The sequence below is a fragment of the Gekko japonicus genome, unplaced genomic scaffold, assembly GCF_001447785.1.
Source record: "Gekko japonicus isolate JY-2015 unplaced genomic scaffold, Gekko_japonicus_V1.1 scaffold844, whole genome shotgun sequence".
In the NCBI taxonomy this organism is placed as follows: domain Eukaryota; kingdom Metazoa; phylum Chordata; class Lepidosauria; order Squamata; family Gekkonidae; genus Gekko; species Gekko japonicus.
Genome location: NW_015166448.1, coordinates 694,410 through 705,613, shown reverse-complemented (window position 1 = coordinate 705,613; position 11,204 = coordinate 694,410). Strand labels below are relative to the sequence as shown.

The following is an 11,204-nucleotide window of genomic DNA, read 5'->3' as shown; positions in this document are numbered from 1 at the left end:
TAGCCATATGCTATATGTCCTGTAATATGGATTCTGGTTTACCTGGCTGAGGTTTAGATAATGCTTAGGTAAGCTGCAGTTGGCTACAGATTTTGTTGGAATCCTAAACTCTGCGGCAGCTGTATAGGCAAGGCAGGACTAAAGGCAGTAGTTCTTTTCCTCCCATAGACACCAGTTTTTTTGCTGGAGTAGCGTTGTGCTGGCATCAGGGGCAGAATTCTGGACTGAGAGGGATTGGGATGCTTTCCCACTCTTGATATGGCCTTGGTGCCACCTATTTCAGGCTTGCATAGTTATACTGGTGCTGGGATTACAAACACATTGGTGTTCCATTGGCTTACATCTGAGGTACATCACCCTGGATCTTAGTCAGGGGTCATTTCCTGCAGGAGCCTGCTCCCAGCAGCCCTCAGTCAGAGCAAGAAGCAGCCAGGTAAGTTGCAGAGCTCCCCCCCATCCCCCGGTCCAAAACAGTCCAGTGGCACCTTTAATACCAGGTTTTATTCAGGTACAAGCTCTCCTTCCTCTGTGAGGGCAGATCTGCACGTTCCCCCCCCCATAGCTAGCAATCCAAAACAGTCCAGTTGTACCTTTAAGACCAAGTTTTATTCAGGTACAAGCTCTCCCTCCTCTGGGAGGGCAGATCAGCACGTCATCCCCCCCAATAGCTAGCAATCCAAAACAGTCCAGTGTAGCCTGAGCGGTGGGTGTTGCCTTCTGACACACTTCCGGTGATGTCAGGGGGTGTGGCATATGCAAATGAGTTATGCTAATGAGTTATGCTAATGAGTTCCTGCACCTCTTTTTCTACAAAATGACCCCTGATCTTAGAAGCTGTCCTAAGCCTCTCTGGCAGAGCCCTAGGTTTGTGCTGTTGGATTCCTAGGATAATTTTGTCACTATATTCATGGTACACCATAGTGTTTGCTATATAGCAGTCCTTTCCTAGTGAATTGTACTGCTGAAGACGATAGAAAGGGGCTTAGAAGGAAAGAATAGTTTGCTAGTTCTCCTTATGAACCTGCTTTCTTCTTAGTGCAGAATAACACTGTTAAAATCTTTGTTGTCGTTACTTTCTTACAATGCTTTGCCTTGATGGAGTTGATTATTTTTCACTGGATTGGCTCAGATGGATACAGACAACCTGTTATAATTTCTCGTTTATGTTGTGGCAGAACACAGCATTCTGTACTGTTTTGTGACCATTTTCATATAAACTGGAAATAATGAAATGCCACAAAGGATAAGAAGACAATTAACAGTAACATTTGAGTTGTAAAATATGCATCATAACCCTCTATCACAGGGGTGTCAAACAGAAGGCCCGGGGGCCAGAACTGGCCCGTCCAGGGCTCTTATGTGGCCCGTGAACAACTGGTGCAAGGGAGGGAATGCTGGGGGGAGCCACTCCATCGTGGCTTCAGCACGGCAGAACAACCTCATCTGCAGCAGTCAGGCATCATGGGAGTGTCTGCCTAGTGCTGCACTGCTGCCTCTCCAGCCTGCCCATGTGGGTTTTCCTTTGCACACTCCTCCCAGGCCATGGAGCCTTGCTGTGAGGACGCACCGACTCGGAGCTTATCAGTTGCTTTCCTTTATACAGTTTATATCTCCAGTATCTGGCATTACATTTTATGGTACACATAGCCCGGCCCAACAAAGTGACATTTATGTCAGATCCGGCCCTTGTAACAAATGAGTTGACACCTCTGCTCTCGCATTTACTCTTTGTTTTTTCCAAACAGCTGTTGTTCAGCTTGTTTGAGGCGGAAATACCAAAAGTACTCTCAACAGGTAGTTGCTGTTTCCATTTTGTACACCTCCAACATACCTTCACAACATTCTCTTATATTTTTCCTGAGGGCTTGTTTTTTTCCCATGACTCTGTTTAAAAGGGCATAAAAGTTCCCATCTCCCCAGCTGAGTCTTCCCAGCCAGCCAGAGTGACCAGTAATAACTTGACACTGACAAGAGTCCTTGCCACATGTAGTGCTGTGCCTGCAAAGAAGCAACTACCGGTATGGTTGGCCAAAGTGCCCTTTTTGATGCCATACTGGTAGTGCCTAGAGATGTAAAATTTCCGGAATAAATTTTGTTTGTTAATGTTGTTGTGTAAAAATCAAGAAACTCACAATCTACCTGACCCACATACATGTTCTTGCATATTATCTAACATGTTATAACATGTTAACGTGCTGCATTGTCAGTCTTTTGTGCAGGTGATTAACAACAAGGCCAGCTTCGGAAAAGCACATGTTCTGCAGGCACAGCTGATTCTGGAATACACAGGTAACCCTTGCCGGTTTCCTAAGCTTTGGAGATTGTTTAAATGTTAACAGCAATATGTGCATTGTAAATGAATCTTGCTTAATCTATAAGTATTCGATCTTTTACATCCCCTTTGCCTAGCGAGAAGTAGCCAAGACATACAAGGCAACTACACAGCTCAGAGAAGGAAAGCAGGAAGTGACAATGAGGTTGGTTGGGTTAGGACAGAACATTCTGACCCCATGGTGTCATCTACATTTACATTTTTTTTTCATAGCAAAGGCAACTAAAAACATTTCATTTTTATTTATTTTTAAAAAGCTGGGTTCTCGGATGGTAGGTTGCAAAATAGATTACAGCAATGCAGATGTCTACACTTCACCGAGGTATTGACTTAACCATGGCCTTCAGTGGAAGCTCAAAATTAAAATATACATGTTATTTACTTCCCTTTAGTTCATGCTAGCTTGTAATTAAAGTTAATGATGCTGTTCTTTGATACCTTGTGGGAAGGTATTTAAGATTCCATGATGGAGGTGCTGGAGGGAGGGATAACTATTTCGGTGTGTGTTTGAATGGGAGCCCAAGAATTTTTTAACTACCTCTTTGAAGCATTTTAAGTGACCGTAAGAAAATATCAGTTGCTGATACTGCATGTGGCTCAGAGTTTATTGATATTCATTCTCCTCTTTGAAGGCAGGCTTACACATTCACCCTTATAAATGCATATGCTTCACCAGTATGTTTCATGGATATATTTTTTAAAAATTAACACAAAAATGCATTATAAGTTGGTACATTGTCTTCAAAGGTCTATTCCAATGTGAGACAGAATGTAGCTATATTGATCCTGATGAACAACCTGTCAATTCCAGCCTATGCTCATACAGTAATTCGATTACTGCTGAAGTTTCCCAGTTCATTCTGTATTACCCTGCTCCACGCCACAGCTCTGTGTTGCACCTACATAAACCTCCCCATCTTAGGCTTCCTCCTAGGGTTTTTAATTTTTAATTTTTTTATTTTACCAAATTTATATTCCACCTTTCTGCCCTCACAAGGACCACCAAGGCAGCTAACAAATTAAATTAAAATATACATCATAAAATCATGTTTTAAAACCAGAGCTAAAATACAAATATATTTTAGGCCAGAGATAGAATACAAAGATATATTTTAGACCAGAGATAGAATACAAAAAATGTATTTTAGAATATATATTTTTTGAAAGACAAAACACCTTTAATAGGAAAAGGGAAGCCACCAGGGCAGCTGCACGCTGGAAGCGCATGCTTTCACAGCATATTTCCGAGGGGGGGTACATATGCTCTTTCCGCTGTTGTTTTTTGGTCTTCAGACCCTCTTCATGCTTGTTCAACCTACGCCGCATGGCACGTGTCTTCTTGGGCCGCAGGTCTAGAGGCTTGTACTTCTTTCCTTTATATATATTTCCTGAGGTTTTCCTTCTGGGTCTGGTTGATGATTGTCAGTACTCTGGCAATGGATTTGCATACAACCCGGATCTTGGAGAGTTTAGAGGCTGCTCCTCCCGTGACCTTGGCCACATGTAGCTGGGACAATTCTACTTTGAGATCGTCCAGCTGCTTCAACAGCTCTCCCTTCTTCCTCCCTCGTAAATCACAGGCCTTAGTTTTCGCCATGGTAGTGGCAAAGAATTGGTACCACAGAGCAAAAGGAAAGGCAAAAATGTATTTTAGACTTTGATATCTCCTTCCACTACGAGAACACTTCCCTCCCCCACATTCCTTGCTCCTTGCTGATTTCAACATTTATGCTGATATTCTTTCTAACCCAGCTCCTCCCAGCTCCCTTCCCTTGGTCTCTGCCTTTGGACTACCTTGGGTACTCTTTACTGCAAGCTGCTCTGACTCTGACCTCTCTGCTGTGGAACAGAAGGATTATCTGTCTGACCATCCTCATATCGCTTCAGCATTGCACACAGTCCACCCTCCCTGTGCTTTCTCTTGTTTGTTCTGTGACCTACAGATCCATGCCTTGAACTGATGTTCCCTGGCTTCCTCAGAAGCATTGTTCCCTCATCTCTCCTGTCACTTCTGGTCACTCCTTAGACTAGACAGTGTCTGTTTTCAAGTTATCCCTGCCTTTAATTCTTCAGTCATTTTCTCCATTCGCCCAGTGATCTCTTTACCTCACTCACTGCATTTCATATCTCTGTTCATGCCCTTGCAATGCTGATCTTTTACCATGATGAATTCCTCTCCTTGTCTCTCATTTACCTAGCTAAGCAGCACTACTATAGTTCCCTGAGTCTCTCCAGCTATATGTATCCTAAGCCTCTCTTTGTCATCTTTGATGTCTTACTAAGGCCTGAGTTGCCAACTTCCTGTCTCACTCTGCTCAAAACGTTGCCTTACTGCTCAGTGATAAAATTGACTGTGTATGTTCTCTGTGCTTTCTCCCACCATTTCCCTCCTCTTTCACCTCTTCCTATCCCTACAGCACTTCCAATCTTATCCTCTTTCTCCCATCTTAATGAATTGACTGCCTTGTTGATCATGTCAGACTCCTCTTTAAACCTATCCCATCACAACTTATGGTTGCCGTTTCCCCTGTCATTTCTCCTCCTCTCCACCACATCATTGGTCTATTACTCCCCTCTAGTTCCTTCCTTGTTGAATTCAAATGGAACACACTGTTGTTCTCATTCTAGGGGGGGAAACCCTTGGCCCATCATATGAATCTAGCTAGCAGGATAATTTAATCCCAACTGTGGGTTGGTGCCATACCCAGAAATGTTTCCCATTGAAACCAAGGGAAACATGTCAGGTAGATTTTGGAAGATGGGGGTTCTCATCTTGGCATCCAAGCATTTCTTCTTTGTTATGTTACTTTTCCCTTGACACGTGGCAGAAATATGGCCATTGCTCTCTGCTCTTTCTGAGCAAAAATGTTACTTCCCCTCTGGTAATTTCTTAGCTTGACTGCTACAACTTCCTTCTCTTCCACTGTCACACCTCAGACCCTCATTTCTTTCCAGTGCTACTAAAGTACTTCACGTACTTGTTCTGACAGTGTGGTGCCTCACTGCTGATTTCCTGTCTACCTTCCCATCTTGTACAAATGCCTCATCCTTTCTTTCAAAACTCTTCATGGTCTTGCCCCCTCAATCTTTCCCTGCTTTTATATCCTGATCCATCTATACCTGGGTGAACTTTGCTCCTTCATTTCCACCTCTTAGCTGTTCAAAGGCCTCCTTCTCCCACAAATGACTCCAACCTTTTTTCTCATGCTGCTCTGTTTGATTGAAACTGCCTCCCAGAATACTGGTATGATGCTACCACTCTCACTTTCATCAAATCTCTCTTTAAAAACCAGCTTTTCCATGAAGCTGTTGGTACAACAACATGGCTAGGGTCCGACATATCTGAGGGACCGCATTTCTCCATATATTCCCCAAAGAGTACTTCGGTCGGGGTCACAACACCGGTTGGTGACCAGTGTTCCCTCTAAGCTGAGTTAGTGTGAGCCAGCTCATAGTTTTTTAGCCTCCAGCTCACACATTTCTGTCTTAGCTCAGGAAAGATGACTCCAGAGCGGACTAATTTATGCAGCAGCCAAATTGCTCACTCACAACTTTAATGCCGGCAGCTCACAAAGTAGAATTTTTGCTCACAAGACTCCACAGCTTAGAGGGAACATTGTTGGTGACCCCGGGCCCCAAGGAGGCCAGGCTTGCTGCAACGAGGGGCAGGTCCTTCTCAGTGGCAGCTCCTATCTGGTGGAACGCGCTCCCGGAGGAGATCAGGGCCCTGCGTGACCTTGTGCAGTTCCGCAGGGCCTGTAAGATGGAGCTCTTCCGCCAGGCTTTTGAGTAGGACCCGCCACTGCCACTACCACCACCGCTCCACTACAGAGCAATACTGCCGGAGGGCTGGGTAATATCTGTTTGCGGCCCTAGCCCTCCCTTCCTGTTATACAAAATAACAGGAGTTTTCTATTTGTGCATCTGATGGAACTGAATTTTAATTGTTTTAGCTTTTATATACTGTATGCACTTTGTGCCTTATGTAAGCCGCCCTGAGCCCGTTCGCAGGGAGGGCGGGGTATAAATATAATAAAATAATAAATAGATAAATAAATTAGTTCCCCTTCACTAGTAAAATGAAGCCTAAATACATGCTAATTCTCCAGGCTTCCCTTTAAGATGATTGGTTTAATTTTTTATGCATATTTAGCCCCTGACTAATACGGTATAGTTCTTCAAGGTCTGCCCCATGTAGAATTTTTAATTAGATTTCAGAGCTCCTGACTTGTACACTGAACTTACCATATACTGTAATTTGCAATTTGTAATGTTTTGCTGACTATGATTCTCATCACATCTACTGTATTAACTTTTGATTCCATAACAACTGTTTTGTTTGTTCTCTTATTTACATAAACTTTTTTTGATATCAATAACTTTTTGTGATATCAATAAACTATTTTAAAAAATTTAAATTTCAGAGCTCCAAGGAAATTGAAAGAGATGTCTTAATTCAGGGCTTCCTGTGACATTTAGACATACAGATATCACCAAGAAAATCTGATTATTCTAATTACATACTTGTAAATTGTAATTAAACTGAAACTTAATCCAAACAAGGCTGAAGTACTGTGGATCTTTAATAGTGCCAACAAGGAAGTCAGGACAGGAGTCAGCCTGTTTGGGATGCGACAGTACTCCCCGTTACAGAGCAGATCTGCAATTTTGGATTTCTGTTTGATGTGGGTCAACACATGGAAGATTTCACTTTACACCAGCTGTGGCCTTTCCTTGAATCGTGTAATTTGGTCACAGTTATCCACACTCTGATCTCATCCAGATTAGATTACTGTCATGTGATTTCTGTGGGGCTGCCCGAGAAGACATTTTGAAGGCTACATCTAATGCAAGGCAGCTGTGAGAGTGTTGATCAGTTATAAGGAACACAGATCACTGATTTTGAGAGCGCTTCACTGACTGCCAGTTTACTTCTAGGCTCAATTCAAATGCAGGCTCTTACCTTTAAAGCCTTGAATGGTTTTGGATCAGAGTATCTAAAGGACCACCAAGACCATATCACGGTGCCCCAACTCCGATCATCCTCCAGGACCCTGCTCTATGCCCCTCCCTTATTAGATAATAGGAGGAGGAGGAGGAAGAGGAGATTGGATTAATACCCCACTCTTCACTACTAGAAGGAGTCTCAGAATGGTTTACAATCCCTTTCCCTCCCCACAACAGACACCCTGTGAGGTAGTTGGGACAGAGAGAGCTCTCCCAAGAACTGTCTTTGAGAGAACAGATCTGAAAGAACTTACGAGAGGTCACATCAGCAGCTACATGTGGAGGAGTGGGGAATCAAACCCAGTTCTCCCAGATTAGAGTCAGCACTCTTAACCACTACACCAAACTGGTGGGGGTCACAGGATCATTTCTGTTTGTGGTGTGTCCCTTTCATTCTGGCTTCAGGCCTGGTTTTGGGACAAAGACAGCTTTAATCGCAGTGGTAGGTGCTCTTCACATGCATCTGACTGAGGAATTTATTTTCTTCTGATTTTATTGGAACTTTCTCCTGGTTTTGATTATAGAATATTGTTACATGGATAAAAAAATATGAGGGCACTGGTTTAGTACTCCATCATTTTTGATCTTCCTAGAAAGTGCTTATTGGAGATACAGTCATACGTTTGGTCTCCCAAATTATGGAGTTCCAAAATGGCCATGCTTTCACCCATCTATATATCTAATAGCGAAGGTGCCCCCTGCGTATGGATATCTAAATCCGCACATCAGGGGCACCTGGGAGGCAGGGAGATTTTCCTGCACACTTGGGGCAGTCCCCAGGTGTGCATAAAAATCTGAAAAGGTGAAAAAAATATCGGGGGATATTTAAATCACTCAAAAAGTAAAAGAACGTCCCCTGCGCATGAGCAGGGAACGCTCTGCGAACTGCCTCGCCGTCGCTGCCGGCACAGGGGATGGGACGGTGGGAGAAGGCTTGGTGGGCCGGGGGGGGAGGCCCGGCGGCTGCAAGCCGCTCGGGCCTCGCCCCCTAAGCTGGGGGGTGGGTGGAGGGGTGAGTGGAGGAGACGGGGGAACTGGTGGGATGGGGGAGAAGCTTACCTGCTCTTGCTGCTTCCTTCTCCGCCTGCTCAGCGTGGAGCTCACCCGCCGCCCCCCGCAAGTTTCGCAGGTCCCCTTTCTTGTGTTGTTTAATTTTTAAATGTAATACTCGACTGAGATTATCTGGAGTTCTGGGATTGGGTGTCATCAATATGCTGATGACACTGAGCTCTATAATTCTTTAATAAGCCTGCAGGTGCAGCTCTCACTATATTAAGACAGTACTTAGAGATGGCAGCCAAATATATAGGGATAGAGGGGATTAACTTTCCTCCTATTTAGAGGGGGTAAAATTAGCCCCTTCTAATCAGGAAAAGAGTTTTGGAGTGCTTTTTGACTTCTTACTCTTTGAGAAACAGGATCAAGCTATGCCAAGGGTACTTTCTCCCAGCTACATCCAAGTAAGAAATTGTTCCCCATCCTAGACTCAGCTGATCTGACCGTGATGATCCATGTTGCTGTAATGTCAAGGTTAGAGTCCTGTAATGCACTACATGTGGGGCTGCCCTTGAAGACCATTTGGAAGCTTCCGTTGGTGCCAAATTATTGATTGTTGACAAACTCCAGCAGCTGTGGATAACACGACTGCTTAACCAATTACATTGGGCTTTTTATTTACTGTTGGGTACAGTTCAAGTACCATTTATTATCTGTTTGTTATGTGTTTAGCCCTTCATGACCTGGGATCCCATATATCTGAAGGACCCTTTTTCCTGGTATAAGCTTGTATGGTATAGGTCTTCCCAGAGTCCTCTGATGTTGGGCCCCTTCATTCCCTGTTTAGCCCACCTACACTTCACTAGAAATCAAGCTTTTTCTTCTGTAGCACCAGCCCTTGGGAGTCCCTTTCTTGAGGCCATACAGAAGGTTTCATCCTTCTTGTCTAAAACATTCCTTTCTTAAAGAGATTTTTGTTAATTGAGAGTAATATGTTTTATTTTGCAGTTCAATGATGTTGGTTGTATTTCTTTTGTAATGGGCACTGCTGGTTTTCAAGATAGTTAGTTTCACGGATTAGATTTTTAACATTTTTTTATATCTGAGTAATCTTTGGATTGTTGTACATTAATTATTTGATCTTTGTTGTTAGTTGCCTTTGAATCCTTCAGGAATAAATAAATAAAATGAAATATTTGCCTGGTGTTGAGTTCACTGAGTTTTTGGCACCCAACAGACATTCCTTTTATATACAACCTTGTCCTTGAAGTCCTCCCCCACACATGGGGTGATTTTATATTAATAATTTCTCACTGGTCTTTTAACATTTTGGGATATTAATTGGCCTTTGTTTTACTGTTAACTATACACAGATATATAACTATTCTAATATGATTAGTTTATTTTAATATCACTGCTTATTTTCAGTTGTTTTTTAATTTATTAGGCTATCTTTGTTTCTGTTGAGTTGTTTTTACTGGTGTTACGCGTGAGTGATACACAACAGTTGTAGGGGAAGGATAGTTCTTCCCTCCCTATCCCATTAATTTCTTCACCTTCTAAGCAGCTTAGTTGGGCAGAAATAAAGGATGGTTGATGGGATCAGCTATAGAGGACGAGAAGATGAAACTGTGCCTGGCAGTTGTTTTTGAGTGTAGTCATGGAGGCTCAGGCCAGTGGTGCTGGTGGAGACCATGGAGTCTGGATGGCCCAACAGCAGCAGCCTGAGCAAAGTTGTGCCCAGTCACAGCTGAACAGTAAGAAGCAGCCTCAGATCTCTGGCATTGTGACCATCGGGTGAGGAGCTTACCCACAGTGAGGAAGGAATGCAAATGCTTGGGCTAGTCACTGCTGGTGGCAGTTAAGCCATAAGAAGATGGACAGTTCTCTGTTTAACATTATAGCTGAAAAGGAGGAACTCTCCGAACAGCTTGAACCATTTTAGTAGTGGGTGAAAGGTGAGGCAGAGGATAGTGAGGGCCTGCCCTGGCTTAGAGTGGAAGGGAAACTGCTTCTCAGAGGACAATTCAACCAGTGCTTTAGGCCCTGGTCAGTGTCAGGCCCCCCAGAGGAAAGCCCCACATCCATCCCTCAGAATGTGATGCTACTCAGGGAGCCAGTGGAGATGAGAAGCCAGGAGCCCTGTGATGGGACCTGTGCACTTCTGGAACTGCCCCAGGACCCCAAGAGAGAAGTAGGTTGCAGCTTGAGCACAAGCCTGGACCACAAAGAGGAGTGAAGACTTGGCTTCCTGAGATATCCAGTTAACCACTCCTATTCAAGAAGAGGGAGCTCCACTGTGAGCTTTGGTAGGATCTGGGCTCTCATGTGACCATCAGGATTAATGCCCTCAACGTTTTGACCCTTTTGGAGCATATTCAGTCCTCACTAGGAATTTTTCTTTGTTCTTTTAGTTTGTAAAGTTGCACTTTTGTCCAGACCTGTGTTCTTTCCAGCTTTTATAAATACCCTGCCATGTCGGTGGTGGTCTGACTTTGTTGCTTTCATGACTGGCACAGGAGTCAACTGTTTTACTTTAGCTGTTAATGAAGCTCTCTGGGCTCAGGCCACCTGCACCCACACTTGGTTCCAAGGATGCCATGTCTGTGGTGGTCTGACTTTGTTGCTTTCATGATTGGCACAGGAGTCAGCTGTTTTACTTTAGCTGTTAATGAAGCTGTCTGGGCTCAGACCACCTGCACCCACACTTGGTTCCAAGGAGACGGAGGTCTCCGGACTGCGTCAGGGGAGCCATGAAGGCAGGACTGTAGAAGCTGGACCCGATGCTGCATGAACAGCTTCCTAACTCACCACAATGCCCAGAGATGCTAGGCACACCAGGGAAGGTACTGAGCAGCTGGGAAGGGTG

The 11,204-nt window shown here is 44.0% G+C and overlaps 1 pseudogene; it reads right to left on the bottom strand.

Annotated features, from left to right (window-relative positions):
• Positions 1–3,510: 3,510 nt before the first annotated feature.
• On the bottom strand, positions 3,511–3,929 carry LOC107111085 (annotated as a pseudogene).
• Positions 3,930–11,204: the final 7,275 nt, after the last annotated feature.